This window comes from Ursus arctos, unplaced genomic scaffold (genome assembly GCF_023065955.2).
Source record: "Ursus arctos isolate Adak ecotype North America unplaced genomic scaffold, UrsArc2.0 scaffold_1, whole genome shotgun sequence".
In the NCBI taxonomy this organism is placed as follows: Eukaryota; Metazoa; Chordata; class Mammalia; order Carnivora; family Ursidae; genus Ursus; species Ursus arctos.
The window spans coordinates 39348539-39369444 of record NW_026622763.1 but is presented as its reverse complement, the minus strand read 5'-3'; the positions used below and the strand labels follow the sequence as shown (position 1 = coordinate 39369444).

Genomic DNA, 20906 nt, shown 5'->3' with positions numbered 1-20906 from the left:
AGACTCTAACCATTAGAAGAGAAATCTGCTATGTGACTTACGGGAAAGGAACACGCAAGGAGAAACCTCTTATTTCTGTCCCATGACATTACTTTCTGAATATAACCCCTGGGACTGCAGCAGTCATCCTGAGACAATTACAGGAACCAACCTCAGAGAATGAGATGAAAGTGTGAGGATGACAGGGCAACATGATGCAAAGAACCTGGGACCCCGATGATGCTGTTGAGCTGTTGAATGAACCAACCCTCAAACTTCAGATTTATATTTCAGTCACTTTGAAATATATGTTCTGTTGCTTGTGGCCCCAAACATAATATCCTAAGTAATACAACCTTAGACACTGGCCATAGATAATTAGAAAAGGATTAGTGCTTGAGCTAAAAGCAGCTGTGCAAACAGTGAATGCCAAGGAGTCAGAATATGAGAGTCCACGTGTTAGGGACTCTGTAACGGATCATGTCCAAGGAGACGAATAAGATCCTTTCTGGGGGAGTCTGAAAAGATAACATTTTCTCTCATCTCCTCAGGAACCTTCCTCCATCAGTTAACCCATCTCTCTTCTTTATCTTCAATGTTTTCTGTGGGAAGGACCTCTTTATGAGGTTGCTGGGGAACCATAGTTATAAGTATTTTCTTTTGTCTTATAGGTATATTAGTATTGCTACTGTGGCACAGGGATGCATCTTCTTAAATACCATTTAAATTTTTCACATTAAAGGGGAGCCTGGGTGGCTCAGTAGGGTTAAGCCTCCGACTCTTGATTTCAGCTCAGACCATGATCTCAGGGCGGCGAGTTCAAACCCTGCGTCAGGCTCTGCACTCAGCAGGGAGTCTGCTGGAGATCCTCTCCTTCTCCCTCTCGTTCTGCCCCTACCCACCTGACTCACACATGCATGTCCATGCACATGCTCTCTCTTTCTCTCTCTCAAAAATATAAAATAAAAAATAAATTTTTCAAATTAAAAGCTAACACCGCCTTTGTTAAATTCAGACATTCTTATATATACTACTATAAATAGCTTTTCTATTTCTTTTTTAAAGATTTTATTTATTTATTTGAGAGAGAGGGAGGGAGAGGGAGAAGCAGTCTTCCCGCTGAGCAGAGAGCCCGATGCGGGACTCGATCGATCCCAGGACCCTGAGATCATGACCTGAGCCGAAGGCAGACACTGAAATGACTGAGCCACCCAGGCGCCCCTCTTTCATAATCAACTTACTAAAATAGATGTCTCCAGTTCCTATCCTTCTAGTCACTCTTCAACCCATGGCAGTTTACACATGGAATACCTCATCAGGACATTGTCTCTTATCAATGTTACAAAATAATAATAAAATACTTTATTGACTGCTAAGAAACAAGCTGCCCCCCAGACATGGTCATTTAAAACAGCAGCCGCCATTTAATATCTTTCATGATTCTGTGGGTTGCCTAGGCTTGAGTGGATAATTTTTTTCTGCATGGCACGGGCTGGAGCTGTGGTCATCTGGAGGCTGGACTGGACTGAAACATACACTGTGTCTCATTCACATGGTCGGCAGGTGGTGTTGGCTCTTTTTTAGGGGCTTAGCTGGAAGTGAGTCCTTCTTCTCTTGTCTCCTCCATATGTGGGCTTCCCACAGCATGCAAGGTGAGTTTTAAGAGGGAGTGTTTTAAGTTTGTGAAAGTAGAGGCTGTCCACCCTCAGAAGCTAGACAATCTGACTTCTGCCACATTTTATTGGCAATACGAGCCGCATAGGGCTACAAGAGGAGGGGGGCTGATTTTATCCCTTGGTGGGAGGGTTAGTAAAGAACCCGCAGCTACCTTTACCACAGTGCTGCAGTTATGGTCTTCCTTATTGCTAAATCCAATGAAAACCACGCATTCCGTATTTTATGTGACCTCTCAAGTCTTAAAATGTTCTCTTCTTTCAACTTCGATGACAACACATTCTTCTGGTTTTCCTGATACTTCTAGAGTTATTCTCACTTTCTTGTGATGAATAGTCTTCATTTCCTCAAACTCAAAATATTACTATTCCTTAGGATTCCATCCGTGGTCCTCTTTATTATCACTTTATATATTCTTATTGGACATTTAATAAACTCTCAAGACTTTCATTACTATCTACATATTAATCACTTTCAAATGTTTATTCACAGCTCACATTGCTCATGTAAGTTTCAAACCTACATATCCCATCTTTACTGAACATCTCCTATTTTCATTTAAATATCCTACAAGCATCATAAATTTAAAAAGTCTAAAATGGAGCTCATTGTGTTTTTTCCCAAAGCGTCTATTTCAACGTTATCTCTCTCTGTGAATAGCACCACGATTCTCTCAGTTGCACGATACAGAGAATTCGTCATTTTGACCCTTTCCTTTTGCTCAACTCTACATCCAGTTGCCAAGGCTAGTTAATATTCTCTTCTTGATATATTTCAAATGTGTTGTCTACATCTCTTCTCCAGTGTTCTAGGACTGGACTCTCGGTTAGACCACTATCATCTTTTACCTGATATATTTCAGCGTTTCCTATCTATTTCTTCTCACCTCCAGACTGGCCTCCTCTTTAATTCATTTTTCACACTGAAGCCAGAGTAGTTTTTAATGCCAATATTAGATCATGTTGTGCTCAATTTGGCAACGTATATACTAAAATTGGAACAATACAAAAAAGACTAGCATGGCCCCAGTGCAAGGATAACTTATAAATGTGTAAAGCATTCTTTATATTTTCTGTGTTGATGGGCATACAATCTATAAAGATGTAATTTACATGATAATAACAGCACAAATAAGGGGAGAGGGGTCATTGAGGAACAAAGTTTTTGCATACTATTACAATTCAATTAATCTGAACTAGATTGTTATGAATTAAGGTATTAATTGAACCCTCATAGCAACCACTAAGAAAATGATTCAAAACACATAGTAGGGGTGCCTGGGTGGCTCAGTCATTAAGTGTCTGCCTTCAGCTCCGGGCATGATCTCAGGGTCCTGGGGTCGAGCCCCACATCAGGCTTCTCCACTGGGAGCCTGCTTCTTCCTCTCCCACTCCCCCTGCTTGTGTTCCCTCTCTTGCTGGCTGTCTCTCTCTGTCAAATAAATAAATAAATAATCTTAAAAAAAAAAAAAAAAAGAAGCTGTCATTTAAAAAAAAAAAAACATAGTAAGAGGGGCACGTGGGTGGCTCACAGTTAAAATGCTGACTCTTGGTTTTGGCTCAGGTCATGATCTCGCGGGTGGTGAAATTGAGCCCCGAGCTGGGCTCCATGCTCAGTGAGGGGTCTGCTTGAAGATTCTTTCCCTCTGCCCTTCCTTCCTCTCTAAAATACATAAATAAATCTTTAAAAATATATAGTAAGAGCAATAATAAGGAAATTAAAATAGCTCACTAGAAAATATTCTTTTAAAACAAAAGTAGTAATGGAGGAAGGATTTAAAAAAAAGACATGTGGAAAACAAATTAAAAAATGGCAAATGTAAGCATAACCTTATCAGTAATTTCATTATATGAAAAGGGATTGAATTGAAGGGCAGAAATTTGCAGGATAGATTAAAACAAAACAAAGCAAAACAAAAACCTCCAAACCTAACTACATGCTGTCTATAAGAGACACACTTTAGATTCGAAGGTACAAAGAAGTCGAAAGTAAAAGTATGGGAAACGATTTACTAGGTAAACAATAACCAGAAGAGACCTAGAATGGCTCCCCTAATATCAGACAAAGTAGACCTTAGGACAGAAATCATTACTAGAGACTAAGAAGGACATTTGATAATAATAGAGTTAATTCATCAAGAAGATAAAACTATAAACATATATATATATAAATATATATATATCAAATTCATGAAGCAAAAAGTATCAGAATTGAAGAGAAAAATGGTCAATTCAACAATAATAGTTGGAGATCTCAATATCTCACTTTACATAATGAAAGAACTAGACAAAAAGTCATCAAGCAGAGAGAGAACTTGAGCAACACTCTAATTCAACTAACAAGAACCTAGAGAACCCTCCACTCAACAACTACAGAGTCCACATACTTCACAAGTACATGTGAAACTTTTTCCAGGGTAGAACGTATGTTAGGCCATGAAACAAGTGCCAATAAATTTCAAAAGATTGAAATCATGTGAAGTATGCTATCCAACTACGGTGCATGAAATTAGGAATTAATAATAGAAGAAAATGGGACAAATTTACAAATGGAAATTAAACACAATCATAAATAATCACAGGGTCAAAGAAGAAATCACAAAGGAAATTAGAAAATACTTGAGATGAATGAACATGAAAATACAGCATGCCAAATCTTAGGGATACAGTGAAAATAGTGTCTAGAAAGAACTTTATAGCTATAATTGCCCATATTAAAAAAGAAGAAAAAAATCTCAAATCGATAACCTAACATTCCACCTTAAGGAATGAGAAAAACAAGAGCAAACTAAATTCAAAGCAAGCATTAGGAGGGAAATAAATGAAATAGAGAATAGAGAAACAATAGGGAAAAATCAACAAAATAGAAAGTTGCTTCATTGAAAAGATTAACAAAATTGACAAATCTTTAGCCAGCCTAATCAAGCAAAAAAAGAGAGAAGACTAAAATTGCTAACGTCACCAACAAAAAGACATAACTACCAACCTTATAGAGGAAAAAAAAAAGATTATAAGGTGTTATGGACTGAATATCGCCCTTAAAATTCATATATTGAAATCCTAACACCCAGTGGGATGGTGTTTAAAAATGGAGCCTTAGGGGGCGCCTGGGTGGCACAGCGGTTAAAGCGTCTGCCTTCGGCTCAGGGCGTGATCCCGGCGTTCTGGGATCGAGCCCCACGTCAGGCTCCTCCTCTATGAGCCTGCTTTTTCCTCTCCCACTCCCCCTGCTTGTGTTCCCTCTCTCGCTGGCTGTCTCTATCTCTGTCAAATAAATAAATAAAATCTTTAAAAAAAAAAAAATGGAGCCTTAGGGAGATAATTCAGGCTAGGTTATATCACCAGGGTGTGGCTCTCATAATGAGATTAGCGAAGTTAGAAGAAGAGAAAGATTCTCCTTTCTTCCCCCTAACCTTCGACCCCACCCCACCCCCATCCCAGGTGCATACACTAAGGAATGACCAAGTGAGAACAATGAGAAGGTGGCTCTCTATAGGCCAGAAAGAGAGCTCTCACCGGGAGCCAAATTAGCTGGCACTTTGACATGGGACTTCCCAACCTCCAGAACTATGAAACTAAACGTCTATGATATAAGCCACTCAGTCTATAGCATTTTATTATGGCAGCCTGAGCTAACTAAGGCAGATTTTGATAAGTACTGCTGTAACAAATACCTAAACCTGTGAAGTAACTTTGGAACTAGATAATGATAGGGGCTGAAAAGGTTTGGAGGTGCATGCCAAAAAATACGGATATTAAGGGAGATTCTGGTAAGGGCTCAGAAAGAAGAGGAGGGCTGAAGAGACAGCTCCATCTTCTTAAAAAAGACCTAAAGAATCATGAATAGAATATTGGTAGGAATATGGACATTAAAGGCCATTGGTGAAATTTCAGATGGAAATGAGGAACACGTTATTGGAAACTGGAGGAAAACAGGTCCTTATTATAAAATGGCAAAGAGCTTGGCTGAATTGTTTGTGTCCCAGTGTTCTGTGGAAAGTAGAACTTGTGAGTTATGAAATTGGATATTTAGTTTAAAAGATTTTTTATAAATTTTATTTTTCTTCAAAATAAAGTCTTGATATACAATGTTATGTTAGTTTCAGGTGTACAGCAGAGTGATTAGACAAGTCTATATGTTTTGCAATGCTCTCCACAAACGTAGCTACCATCTGTCAACATACAATGCAATTACAGTATCATTGACTATATTCCCTATGCTGTGCCTTTCGTCCTCATGACTTATTCATTCCATAAGTAGAAGCCTGTACTCCCACTCCCCTTCATTCATTTTGCCCATCACCCACCCTTCTCCCCTCTGGCAACCATCAGTTTGTTCTCTGTATTTATGGCTACATTTCTGCTTTTTGTTTGTTTGTTTATTCATTTGTTTTGTTTTTTAGATTCCACATGTAAGTGAAGTCATATGGTATTTGTCTTTCTCTGACTTATTTCAGTTAGCATAATAACCTCTAGATCCATCCATGTTGTTGCAAATGGCAAGATCTCATTCTTTTTTATGGCTGAATAATATTCCATTGTTTACGTATACCACTTCTTCTTTATCCATTCATCTGTCGATGGACACCTGGGTTGCTTCCATATTTTGGCTGCTGTAAAGAATGCTGCAATAATTATAGGGGTGCTTATATCTTTTTGAATTGGTGTTTTCATTTTCTTTGGGTAAGTACCCAGTGGTGGAGTTACTGGAGCAATGGTATTCCCATTTTTAATTTTTGAGGAACCTCCATACTGTTTTCCACAGTGGCTGTAGCAGTTTGCATTCCCACCAACAGTGCAAGAGTGTCCCTTTTTCTCCACGTCCTTGCCAACACTTGTTATTTCTTATCTTTTTGGTTTTAGGCATTCTGACAGGTGTCAGGCGGTGATATCTCACCATGGTTTTGATTTGTATTTCTCTGAGGATGAGTGATGTTGAGCACCTTTTCATGTGTCTGTTGGCCATCTGAGGTTCTCAGGAAAAAAATGTCTATTCGTGTCCTCTGCCCATTTTAAATTGTATTATTTGGGATTTTTTTGGTGTTGTGTTATATATGTTCTTCATACATTTTGGATAATAACCCTTTATCAGATATATCATTTGTAAATATCTTCTCCTATTCGGTAGGTAGCCTTTTTGTTTTGCTGATGGTTTTCTCCGCCATGTAAAAGCTTCTTATTTTGTGTAGTCACAATAGTTACATTTTGTTTTTGTTCCTCTTGCCTGAGGAGACATGTCTAGAAAGATGTTCCTAAGGTTAATATCAAAGAAATCACTGCCCATGTTTCCTTCTAGGATTTTTATGGTTTCATGTCTCACATGTAGGTCTTTGATCCATTTTGAGTTTATTTTTGTGTATGGTGTGAGAAAGTGGTCCATTTTCATTCTTGTGTATGTAGCTCTCCAATTTTCCCAGCACCATTTATGGAAGGGACTGTCTTTTCCCCATGGTATATTCTTACCTCCTTTGTCATAGATGAATTAGCCATATAATTGTGGGTTTATTTCTGAGCTCTCTGTTCTGTTTCATTGATCTATGCTTTTATTTTTGTGCCAGTACCATGCTGTTTTGATTACTACAACTTTGTAGCATATCTTGAAATCTGGGATTAGCTGAAAAAATTTCTAAGGAAAGTTTTGAAGGAATGTCATGGTTCCTCCTGAGTGCTCATATTAAAATACAAGAGTTGAATTGAAGAAGGAACTGTTAAGCAAAAAGGAATCTGAATTTGGAGATTTTAAAAATTCTCCACCTATCCATATTATAAAAAATTAGAACACATGTATTAAAGAGAACACCATGGGTGTGGCTGGACTATCTCTTGATAAGGGCTTTGTGGGATTATGTAAGCAGAAGTACTGCCAGTTCGAACTGAAGAGAATGGAGGTGAGACAAACTGAAGAAAGGCTGTGGGACTTTATGAACTTCACAGGACTGGATGAGAGGGCCATGCAGCTAGAACATGTGCTGTCCTTTAAGAAAAAGAAAAAAATGATCCAAAGGTGATTCAGACATCATCAGAGCCACCGCCTTGGTTTCAACAGACCAGATGGCCTCTGACAAAGGCCTCAGAACTGGAACCATCATGCAGAGCTCTGGGCCAGGGCTACCCTGAGGTGCCTTGAGGATCAGACCTCGAATTGTCAGTCTTTGGGGCACAACCCCAGTCCAACAAAGGCTCAGAGGCAGGATCTCTGCTCAATGGTCCTAAAGGCCAAGCATCAAACCAAAGACAGTCATCTCAAGCCTAATAGAACTCACCTCTAGGTTTTAGACTAGGTAATGGTTTAGACCCATTGCCCTTTCCTTATTTCTTATTTCTCCCTTTTGGAATAGGGATGTCTCCCCTGTGCCTGTCCTGCCGTTGTATTTTGGAAGCACATAATTTGTCTGGTTTCACAGGTTTACAGCTGGAGAGGAATTTGTCTCAGGATGAATCATACCTCGAGTTTCACTATATCTGATTTAGATATTTAAATGAGACTTTGGACTTCAGAGTTGATGCTGGAGCAAGTTAAGATGTTTAGGGTTGTTGGGATAGACAGAATATATTTTGCATGTGAGAAAAACATGAATTTGAGGGAGCCCAGAGTGGAATATTATGGACTAAATGTTAGCGTTTCCCCCTCCCAAAATATCACCAGTGTGATAGTATGTGGAGATGGGGCCTTTGGAAGGTAATTAGGATTAGATTAAGACATGAAGATGGGACTCTCATGAGGAGATTAATGACCAAAGAAGAAGAGGAAGAGAGCTAGATATCTCTCTCCCTCTGTCTCTGACTCTCTCTCTCTATCTCTCTCGACATGTGTGTACACTGAAGAAAGACCATGTGACAACATAAGGTAGCTGTCCATAAGCTGGGGGAAAGCCCTTACTAGGGTCCAAATCAACCAACACCTTGGACTTTACAGCCTCCAGAGCTGTGAAATAAATGTCTGCTCTTTAAACCACCCAGTACACAGTATTTCGTTATGGCAGCCTGAGATGACTAAGACATAAGGCACACAGTGAACAATTCTAGGCCAACAAAGTAGATAACCTAAATGAAATGGGCAAATTCCTAGAAACATAGAAACAAAATTGATTGGTGAAGAAATAGAGAATTTGAAAAGACATGTAGCAAGTAAATAGGAAACTTCCAGCAAAGAAAAGCCCAGGACTTTATGTCCTCACTGGTAAATTATACCAAATATTTAAAGAAGAATTAATACCATTCTCAATAAACTTTTGCAGATAATAAGAGAGGCCAGTATTTTGAGGCCAGTATTTCCCTGATATCAAAGCAAGACAAAGACATCACAAGAAAAGAAAACTTCAGATCAGTATCCTTATAAATATAGAATCAAAACTCCTCAACCAGATAGTGGTAAACTAAATTTGGCAAAACATATAAAAAGATTTTATTCCTTACCGAGTAAGATTTATTGTGGGAGTACAAGATTATTTCAACATATGAAGATCAATCTGTATGATATAGCATATTATAGAATAATAAGAATAGAATAAAGGGGAAAAATCTTATGTGATCATCTCAATAGATGCAGAAAAAGCATTTTATAAAATCCAACACCTTTTCATGATAAAACACTTAGCAAATTAGGAGTGGAATGGAACTTCCTCAATCTGATAAAAGGCATCTACAAAAACTCCACAGCTAATATCACTTAAGGTTGAAAGAGTGGAAGTTTCCCCTGCAAAAAGCCAGGAAGAGGACAATTATCCTCCAGTCTGACATTACTTTATAATTTTAAAATTATGTATTGCAGTTAAAAATATCTTTCGCATGGTGTGACCCAATTTTTATTCTTTTTGTTGTTGCTGTTAAGATTTTATTTTTTATTTATTTGAGAGAGAATAAGAGAGAGTGAGAGAAAGCATGAGTGGGTAGCAGGGAGAGAGAAGCAGACTCCCCACTGAGCAGGGAGCCCCATGCAGGGCTCGATCCCAGGACCCTGCGATCATGACCTAAGCCGAAGGCAGATGCCCAGCTGAATGAGCCACCCAGGCACCCCAATTTTTATTCTTTAAAGAAGTACATATGATGCACAGATATGAGTTTGGAAGTCTATGACCAAGATGAAGGCAGTGGTAATCTTGGGATGGTGGCAATGCCAGTGATCTTTATACATATGTTGTTTGTTTTTGGGTTTTTATAACAACATCATTGAATATAACTCACATACCATACACTCCACCAATTTAAGGTGTACAATTCGATGGTTTTTAGTATACTTATTTAGGCATCCCCACTATCCAATTCCAGAACATTTTCATCATTCCAAAAAGAAACCTAATACCTATTGGAAGTCACGTCACTTTTCCCTCTTCCAGCCCCTGACAACCACTAATCTACTTTCAGTTTGTATGGATTTGCTTATTCTGGACATACACCATGTAATAGTATCCTACAATATGTGGCTCTTGTGTCTGGCTTCTTTTCACCTAGCATAATGTTTTCAAAGTTCATCCATATTGTAGCATGTATCAGCACCTTTCTCATGGCTGAATAATATTCCATCGTATGGATACACCACCTTTTATGGTACATCATTCATCAATTGATGGGCCCTTGAGTTGTTTCTACATCATGGCTATTACTAATAATGTGGCTATGAACATTCAAGTGCGAGTTTGGGTTTTTTTTTTTTTTAAGATTTATTTATTTATTTTAGAGAGAGAGGGAGAGAGGGTGGAGGGAGGGGTAGAGGAAGAAAGAGTCCTAAGCAGAGTCCACACTGAGTGTGGAGCCAATGCAGGGCTCGATCTCACAACCCTGAGATCATGATCTGAGCTGAAACCAAGAGTTGATCGCTTAACAACTGCTCTTCCCAGGCACCCCGCAAGTACAAGTTTTTGTATAGATATATGTTTTCATTTCTCCTGGACATATATTAAGTGTGGGTTTACGATTGTAAGACACTGCCAAACAGTTCCCAAAGTATTTGTATATTTTACATTCCAATGTACGAAAGTTCTATTCGCTCTATATTCTCACCAACATTTGGTTTGGTTAATTTTGTAAAATGTTAACTCTTCTAATGGATGCGTAATAGTATCTCATGGTTTGAATTTGCATTTCTCTGATGACTAATGATGACAAGTGCCTTTATATGTGCTTATTGGCTACAAGTATATTGTCTTTTCTAAAGGGTCTTTGCAAGACCTGTGTCCATTTAAAAAATTAAATTATTTTTCTTTTTGATCTGATTTGTAGTTTTTATATATTCTCATTACAAAGTTTTATGACTATTTTCTACCAGTCTGTGGCTTGCTTTTTCATTTTCCAACTTTAAGTCCGACTCTACCAGACTTCATACATGGGGCAGGCTTAAATGCTATCATCTGTCCTCAACCCCCACTTCCTGTGAAACCATTAAAAGTGAAATATCAAGACCACCAAGGATTGGCACATATGTCCAAGGAAAAGCCATGCCTAGTACTTCCTCACCTCCTAGAAGTTCTATGTTCACTTCACTTTTCAGCTTCTTAGAATCTTTACTTCTTGGCAGCTCAGTGATGTATCTGGAAGGTTTTGTTTTTTCATTCTTTGGGTTTTACACTTTACATGACAGTATTATTACTTTCAGTGGGAGGATCATGGCTTCCCTTGAAACCAGCACTAGCCATGTGACACAGTTCTGGCCAATAGGATAGAAAAGGAAGTCTACTAGCAATGATCCTTTCCTCCTCCTTCCCCTTTTCTGCTTTGAATACACATATAAGACCCTGAGGTGCTGTGGTGATCTTTAATTTATGAAGTGATTAAACAACAACAACAACAACAACAACAGATTTGCCAAAAGGCAAAATGGAAGGAAAATAGGAACCATAGGCAATGACGACATTATGAGCTGTGGCACCAAAACTAGGTGGCCTAACTCTAAACTTCTTAGTTAAAAAAAAAAGTTATAAACCCTAATTTGTCTAGAGTTAGCTGCATTTTTTGTTACGTGCCATCAAAAGTTAAAGTTATTTTTAGAAATATAACATTTACACATTCATTCATCCATTCCATCAATAAGCAGGAATTAAATGCATACTGAACGCCAGATAGTGCTTATAGCAGAATTTCCCAATAAGCATGATATTACTATTTGAGAGCATTGTAAACATTTGTTGCAAGGTTTTCGTAATATCAAAATAGCTGGGAGCTACTAGTATTTAGTGGGTTGGTACTGGGAATATAACATTTCGTAAAGTGCCTGGGGCAGTCCCATGGAGTAAGAATTATCTCATATCCTGCCTACTTTTTGATATCCACCAAGGCATATATTTAGGTGAAAGTGAGTTTTTAATTATCTGAACTTAGAACCTAACTCCATTCTACAAATAAATACCAAATATTTCCTGCACATGTTTAATAGACTTCAATTTTCTAGGAATATTTTGTTAGAAATATACCATAAATTATTCAACCTTAGGAAAATCACATCACAAGCAGCAATGCTGGACATAGTTTTTCTGTGTCTAGTATAGCACACTTCTGTCAGTCTACATTTATAGTGGTCTCAATTACAATGAGTCTAAATACAGATGCAAACCTCTGACTATGTTATTATGTCTACTAGTCACACCCAGACATTTGCATATTGCCGTACATACTATGTTATTATGAACAACTTTGGGTTTTTTTTGTTTTTTTTTTTTGTTTTTTAAGATTTTATTTATTTATTTGACAGAGATAGAAACAGCCAGCGAGAGAGGGAACACAAGCAGGGGGAGTGGGAGAGGAAGAAGCAGGCCCATAGCGGAGGAGCCCGATGTGGGGCTCGATCCCATAACGCCGGGATCACGCCCTGAGCCGAAGGCAGACGCTCAACCGCTGTGCCACCCAGGCACCCCCAACCTTGTTTTTATTATCCTTTTAAATTTACAATTAGGCACTGTGTTGCTTTTTTTTGAAATTACATACACATGTAGGTTATGTTTATTTAAACATTTATTTAATCTATATTTTAATGACAGAATTATAAGCAGTTCATAAAATATCTATCATAAAAAAGGAAGTTGGGCTTTGATTGAATTAAGTTACTGGTTTTCTTCCTGATTCAGTTTTTGAAGGTTGTTTGTTTCTAGGGATTTATCTATTTCTTCTAGGTAGTCTAATTTGTTGGCATATAATTTTTCATAATATTCTCTTATAATCCTTCAGATTTCTGTGATGTCAGTTATTTCTCCTCCATTTCTGATTTTATTTGAGTCTTCTCTCTCCCTCTCCCTCTCTCTTTGATAACTCTGGCTAAAGGTTCGTCAATTTTGTTGATCTTTTCAAAGAGCCAGCTCCTAGTTTCATTGATCTGTTCCATTGGGTTTTTTTAGTTTCTATTTCATTTACTTCTGCCCTCATCTTTATTATTTCCTTCCTTCCACTGACTTTGGGCTTTGTTTGTTCTTTTTCTGTCTCCTTTAGGTGTAAGGCTAGGTTGTTTATTTGAGATTTGTTTTGCTTCTTGAGGCAGTCCTGTTTTGTATTAATCTTCCCTCTTGGAACAGCTTTTGCTGCATCCCAAAGATTTTTGACCATTGTGTTTTCATTTTCATTTGTCCCCGTGTATTTTTTTAATTTCCTCTTTGACTTCTTGGTTGACTCATTCGTTGTGTAGTAGCGCCTTATTTAGCCTCCATGTATTTGTGTGCTCTCCAGATTTTTTCTAGTTTCATACAGTTGTGATCAGAAAAGAGGCATGATATGATTTCTGTCTTTTTGAACTTGTTGAGATTTCTTTCATGACCTAAAATGTGATCTACTCTGGAGAATGTTCCCTGTGCACTTGGAAAGAATGTGTATTCCACTGTTTTGTATGGAATGTTCTGAATATACCTGTTAGATCCATCTGGTCCAATGTGTCACTCAAAGCCACCATTTCCAGGATGCCTAGGTAGCTCAATCAGTTAAGCACCTGACTCTAGATTTTGGCTAATATCATGAGCTCAGGGTCTTGAGATCAAGCCCCGAGTCAGGCTCCACACTGAGCATGGAGCCTGCTTGAGATTCTGTTTCTCTTTCAGCCCCTCCCCACCCCTAGCTTTCTCTCTCAAAAAATTAAATTAAATTAAACTAAATTAATATAAAATAATTGAAAAAAAAAGATGAAGTCACTGTTTCCTTGTTGCTTTTCTGTCTGTATGATCTATCCATTGGTATAAGTGGGATGTTAAAATCCCCTACTATTATTATATTACTATTAATTTCTTCCTTTATATCTGTTAATAGTTGCTTTCTATATCTGGGTGCTCCCATGATCGGTGCATAAATACTTATAATTGTTAGGTTGTTATTATATGGTTATATTCCTCTTTTTAAATTTTTTTTATTTTTAAAATTTTAATTCCAGTATAGTTAACATACAGTGTTATATTAGTTTCAGGTGTACAATATAGTGATTCAGCAATTCCATACATCATCCAGTGCTCATCACAAGTGTGCTCCTTAATCCCCGTCACCTATTTCACCCATGCCCCACACACCTCCATTCTGGTAACCCTCAGTTTGTTCTCTTAGAGTTAAGAGTCTGTTTCTTGGTCTCTCTCTCTCTCTTTCTTTTTTTTTTTCCTTTGTTTATTTGTTTTGTTTCTTAAAAGCCACAAAAGAGTGAAATCATATGGTATTTGTCTTTCTCTGACTGACTTATTTTGCTTAGCGTTATACTCTCAAGCTCCTTCCATACTGTTGCAAATGGCAAGATTTCATTCTTTTTTATGGCTGAATAACATTCCATTGTGTATATACACCACATCCATAGATGAATGGACACTTGGGTTGCTTCCATAATTTGGCTATTGTAAATAACGCTGCAATAAGCATAGGGGTGCATGTATCCCCTTTGAATTAGTGTTTTTGTATTTTGGAGGTAAATACCCAATAGTGGGATTACTAGGTAGTAGTGTAGTACAATTTTTTTTAAGATTTATTTATTTATTTTAGAGAGAGAGAAGGAGCAGGGAGGGGCAAAGGAAAAGAGAGAGAAACTCCAGCAGACTCCTCAATGAGCTTGGAGCCCAACATGGGGCTCAATCTCAAGACCCTGAGATCATGACCTGCACCAAAACCAAGAGTTGGACGCTTAACCAATGTGCCACCCAGAGACCCTGTGTAGTTCTATTTTGAAATGTCTGAAGAACCTCCAACAGTTTTCCACAGGGGCTGCACCAGTTTGCATTCCTACCAATAGTGCAAGAGGATTCCCTTTTCTCTCCATCCTTACCAGTGCTTGTTGTTTCTTGTGTTTTTGATTTTAGCCATTCTGACAGGTATGTGGTGATATCTCATTGTGGTTTTGATTTGCATTTCTTTGCTGATGAGTGATGTTGAGCGTCTTTTCATGTATCTGTTGGCTGTCTGGATGTCTTCTTTGGAGAAATGTCTGTTCATATGTGGTTCTATTCTGAATCAAGAAGAAATAGAAAATTTGAACAGAGTGATTACTAGCAATGATATTTATTCAGTAATCAAAAACCCCAAACAAACGTAAGTCCAAGGCCAGATGGCTGCACAGGTGAATTCTACCAAACATTTAAAGAAGAGTTAATACCTTTTCTTCTCAAACTATCCTAAAAAATAGAAGAAGGAAAGATTCCAAATTCATTCTACGAGACCAGCATTACTCGGATACTAAAACCAGATAAAAACACTACAAGAAAAGTCTTCTCTGGCAAGTGAAACAGAAGCAAAATTAAACTATTGGGACTACACCGAAGTAAAAAGCTTTTGCATAGTAAAGGAAACCATCAGTGAAATGAAAAAGGAACCTACTAAATAGGAGAAGATATTTGCAAAGGATATATCCGGTAAGGAGCTAATATCCAAAATATTTAAAGAATTTATACAACTCAATACCAAAAAAATAATAATAATCCAATTTAAAAATGGGCAGAGGACAGGAATTAGACATTTTTCCAAAAAAGATATACAGATGGCTAATTAAAACAGAAATTCCATATGATCCAGTAACTCCACCACTAGGTATTTACCCAAAGAAAATGAAAACACCAATTCTAAAAGATATATGCACCCCTATGTTTATTGTAGCATTATTTATAATAATAAGATACAGAAGAAACCCAGGTGTTCATCAAAAGATGAATGGATAAAGAAGATATAATATATATTATATCTATGATGGGATATTACTCAGCCATAAAAAAGGATGAGATCATGCCATTTGAGACAACATGGATGGGTCTAGAGAATATAATGCTAAGTGAAATAAGTGAGAAAAAGGCAAATACCATATGATTTCAACTATATGTGGAATTTAAGAAAAAAAAAGCAAATAAAAAACACAAACAAAACAACACTCTTAAATATAGAAAATAAACTGGCGGTTGCCAGAGGGGAGGTGGGGGGATGAGTGAAATAGGGGAAGGGGATGGAGAGTACACAGAGTAATAAGCACTAAGTAATGTATACAATTGTTGGATCATTGCATTGTATTCCTAAAAGAAAGAATTACTGGTTTTAATAATCCCATATGTTTAATAAATTTTTAAATGGTGTTTAACATTATTTACTGGTATGACAAGAAAAGAAAACTCCTGGTTGTTTGGAAAACTTGACCCTCACCAAGGATTCCCTGCCAGCAGATTTTACTATTTATTTATTTATTTTAGAGAAGGGGGAGGGGCAGAGGGCTGAGAGGGAGAGAGAATCTCAAGCAGACTCCCTGCTGAGCATGGAGCCTGATGTGGGACTCGACTCAGGGCTTGATCTCACACCTTGAGATCGTGACCTGAGCTGAAATCAAGAGTCAGATGCTTAACCGACTGAGCTATCCAAGTACCCCCACCAGTAGATTTTAAGTATCTGGGTTTATGCCCTGTGGCCATTTGACTCAGATCACTTATAAGTTCCTGCCCTTCTACCAACTGGCCCCATTCCTAGTGTCTCCTGGGGAAGGTTGTGAAACAATCTTTCCAAGAGTTTGGATTTATTTCTACTGAAGTATGACATCATTCCTTTGAAGGGAAGAGCACAAGTAAGGAGGACCTCCTGACTTATAGATAGCAAAAGACTGACAGAAGTGTGACTTGTCCAAGATCATGCAAAACTGAGCTAGCATTAACAGCCAAAATGCAAATCCAAATTTTCTGACTCCTGAGGCCAAATAAGTTTTAATTTATTAATGTATGTTTTATATGTTGGGGGAAAAAGGGAGGGGAGATGAGAATATCTGTATATGGTCAGAAAGATCTCTCTCCTTATTTGAGCTTAATAGCTTAAAAAAAAAGTGGCTTACTCCTCCATGTGAACATCTCCCATTGAATCTTCTTTCTCAAGAAATTTCACATGCATAATTTCCTTTGAGCCTCACAACAATCCCATTATCTCAGTTTGCAAGTGAGGAGAAAGAAGAAAGGAAAATTTCAAAAGTCACGGAAATATTAATTGTCAAGGTGGGGACTCAGCTCCCTGAAGTTCTAGAGAAACTTCTTTATAGCAAAGTATTTATGAAGAGAGTCCATGTTCATCTCTTATTATGACTTTAAAGATTTATTTATTTACTTTAGAGAGACAGGGAGAGAGAGAGAGAGAGAGAGAGAGAGAGAGCAAGTGGTGGGGAGGGGCAGAGGGAGAGAATCTCAAGCAGACTCCCTGTTGTGCACGGAGCCTGACCAAGGGCTCGATCTCAAGACCCTGAGGTCGTGAACTGAGCTGAAACCAAGAGTCAGATGCTTAACTGATTGAACCACCAGGCACCCCCACCTCTTATTATGACTTTAAAATGTCCTCATTAGCCAACTGTACTTGGTCTCCTATGACTCTGTCATCATCCCCACTCATTCACCCCCCATCTCTCATACTTGATATGTGAGGGTTTCTTCCCTCATATTTAGATCTTTCCATCTGGCACTACCAGATAAAATTTATTTAAGCAAATTATCAGAACCTGATGAGAGATTTCAAATACAATGTGACTCTTGGACTAGCCTAAGTCTTGGGCAAATGTCTGAAAGTCACCATACTTCATCATAGCTTTCTATCTCTGATTATTTGTGCTTTATAAATATCCACAAGAGGGTTATAAAATCCCAGCTATTAATTGAACCCATAAAGCCATCCAAAATTTTAGGTGGAGGGTAAAGGGAAACAGAGACAGGTCTGGTTTTCCTGGGAATCCAACAGGGCTTTCGCGATGTGAACTCTCTCCTGTTTTGCTTGGAGAGGTGGTTGAAAGCTAAAGTACAGAAACTTGTGGAGGATATAGGGGTGAGAGACAAGGCAAAAAGGTAGGAAATTGAAGAGAACAAGAATATATGTATTATACATTTTGTAATTAAGAATGCAAAGGGGAATGCTCAAATGGTATTGCTGTGAAATAATAATAGCACACAGCAAATGGGTAATTCTGGCTGTAAAGGACAGAAGACTCAAAGAACAGTGACACCATTTGGACAGTTCTTCCTCAGTCGAGAGAAGCATGGAAGTAGGTGGTCCCTAGCCAGTCTGGAAGCCCATGGTGAAGTCAAGGATCTCGGCTTTGCCCATCTTTCTTCTGGGCCATCCTCAGCATGTCAATCAAGTCTCCCATCGTGGTCCTAGAGTGGCTGCTGGAACTCCAAGCATACAAATCTCACACATCAGCTTTGAGCAACACCTAAATAGGAAATGAGTAAGAGTGGGCAAAAGACTTTCTTTTCATGCCTTTCTCTTATCTAAGAGGATAGTCTTTTCCTGAAGTTCTCAACAGAGGGAACTTGGTGACATGCCTCTAGACCAATTACAATTAAAGAGAAATGGGATTGTCATGATGGTTTAAACCAATCATATATAATTCATGCTCTGGGATCAGACATATTACTGCAAGAAAGAAGGTAGAGGGGCACCTAGGTGGTTCAGTTGGTTAAGCATCTGCCTTCGGCTTGGGTCATGATCCCGGGGTCCTGGGATCAGGTCCCACATGGGGCTCCCTGCTCGGCAGGGGGTCTGCTTCTCCCTGTGCCCCTCCCCCTTCTCGTTCTCTCTCTTTCAATCACTCTCTGTCAGATAAATAAATAAAATCTTAAAAGAAAGAAAGAAAGAAAGAAAGAAGAAAGAAAGAGAAAGAAAGAAAGAAAGAAAGAAAGAAAGAAAGAAAGAAAGAAAGAAAGAAAGAAAGAAAGAAAGAAAGAAAGAAAGAAAGGAAGGCCAATGGGTGGGCAAACATCAGAGGCTGTCACATGAATGAATCAACACACATGTATACGTATGCCCACATAAGTACACACATGCACAGAGTTGCAAATATAGGTATAGTAATACTTATTTTATACATTACTCTCAATCTCAATGTTCTTTTAAGAATATCAATATATTTTGTAGATTTTTATTTCTGTGTCTGTACATACAGAGCCATCTCTTCTTTTAAATTACTGTGGAGTATCCCGTAGTATGAATGTGTTGTTGTTTATGTAGCTAGTCCCTAACTGGGGGGCATTTGGGTTACCATTCCCTTCTTAAACCTCCCAGTGTGGACACTGCCTATCCCTGGTCATGATAACGGGATGAGCCAGGCAATTCAGGTTGATACCAACCGTGATTCCGTTATTGGTTCAGTTCAATTCAAATGCACACACTCAAAAAACATTGAGTGAGTAATTACCATGTTGCAGGTATTGGACTTAACCGAAGGAATACAAAGATTAGGAAAATACAGTCTCTGAAATCAAATAGCTTACCGTCTAACAGGAACGCGTATCTCTAAATAACTAAGTACTAAGACAGAGGCAACTACACAGTGTGAAGGGCATTCGGAGGAAGAGCATTTAGGCCAAACCGGGGATTTAGAGCAGGCTTCCTAAAAAAAAAAAAAAAAAAAAAAGACATCTGAAGACATCTGAGCTGAGTCTTGAAGGTGAGTCCACATTAATCCAATCAAGACAAGCGGAAAGGAATTCTAGACAGCGTACAGGTTCCCTGAGCTCGGGGCTCCTCAGCTGTGACAGGCTGGTTGCACGTGCAACATTCCCGTCTGTGGCCGCCCACAGGGTTGAGAGACAAGAGAAGTGACACGGACATGAAGCTCCTGCTGCTCGCTATGCCAGAACTAACACACTTCTTGACACCTGACCCCGGAGGCTCCTGTCTTCTGTGAGCATCAGGGAAACTACGGCCAGCTAACGTCTTCATCTGCAAATAGCGTAAGCTGTCTGACCCTTCACAATTGGTAGCAAACGCGCTGTCTAGAACAACACCGTGTTTTATGATCGTCTTGTTCTTTTCCTGCCCCAGCTCTGGAGGCAGCCGCTTCTTCAATGAGCCCTAGCTCCGAGAGTGGTAAATGGCGCTTCAAAACCCTATCTGAGTGCTAACTGTGCTCCTTAGTATTAGCATGTCACTGGTCCCAGTCCCTCTCAGTAGACACAGCTAGGCTCACACACACACACACACACACACAGAGACACACACACACACAGACACACACACAGTTGCATCAATTCTTTATTTCTATATCTATATCTATATATTAAAAACCAAAGAGTTCACATAAGGTGCCCCCTAATCCAAGCTCAAGCGTGTGTTCTGCTCTTCTCCTTCCCTGTGTTTATACGTACCTTTTCCAACAGTGAGAGCACTGTTTAAATATTGACTTGTTTGACGCCCTCTTGAGCTTTGCCTGCCCGCAGCTCCCCTGCTCCCCACGGCCAGGACAGAGGGTAGAGCAGCCCTTCATGGTCCAGGGCCAAGCAGTGGGTCCCGGGGTCACTCAAGGCCCAGAGGCCACCAGGAGCCAATGGATAGTTTCCCGGCCGCTGGCGGGCCCAGGCTCCAGACCAACCTTGCGCTTTGCTCCCCTAGGGGTGCAGCCGCGGCTTCTCTGTAGAGGGTTCGGTGCCCTTCCTGCCGGACCCCAGCCCAGAAGTTTGTCTCTGACGTGTGCGGGGCTGCAGCGGCCTGAATTCTACAAGCAGGAGATGGAGTGTATGTCAAAGCTTTTAGAAGAAAACATGCATCCTCACCTCACAGGGAGAGGCCTTAGCGAGTACTGCTAACTGTCTGCACTGTCCCCAAAATAAAAACCTTCTTGGATTCACAGGAGACACACCAAGCTAGATCTAGGTCATCGCCTCTTTGACAATTAGAAGGCCCTCCCCATGAGTGACCTCACACTGAGGATTTCCAGAGCCCACTCAGGCTCCAGAAGCAGATGACACCATGAAGCGGGCCGCTTTGTCAAGATCTTGAATCAAGAACGTTGTCTTCTTTTATCTTGCCTTGAAACTTCTCTCTCTGACCTGGAAAATTCTCTGACCTAGAAATTAAAAAAAAAAA

General features: G+C 39.1%; 1 non-coding gene across 1 annotated transcript; it reads left to right on the top strand.

Moving 5' to 3' along the window:
- The first annotated feature begins 2617 nt into the window (after positions 1-2617).
- LOC113250966 (U6 spliceosomal RNA) lies at positions 2618-2724 on the top strand. The gene has a single exon (XR_003314286.1). It is a non-coding gene; the product is annotated as a U6 spliceosomal RNA (small nuclear RNA).
- Positions 2725-20906: the final 18182 nt, after the last annotated feature.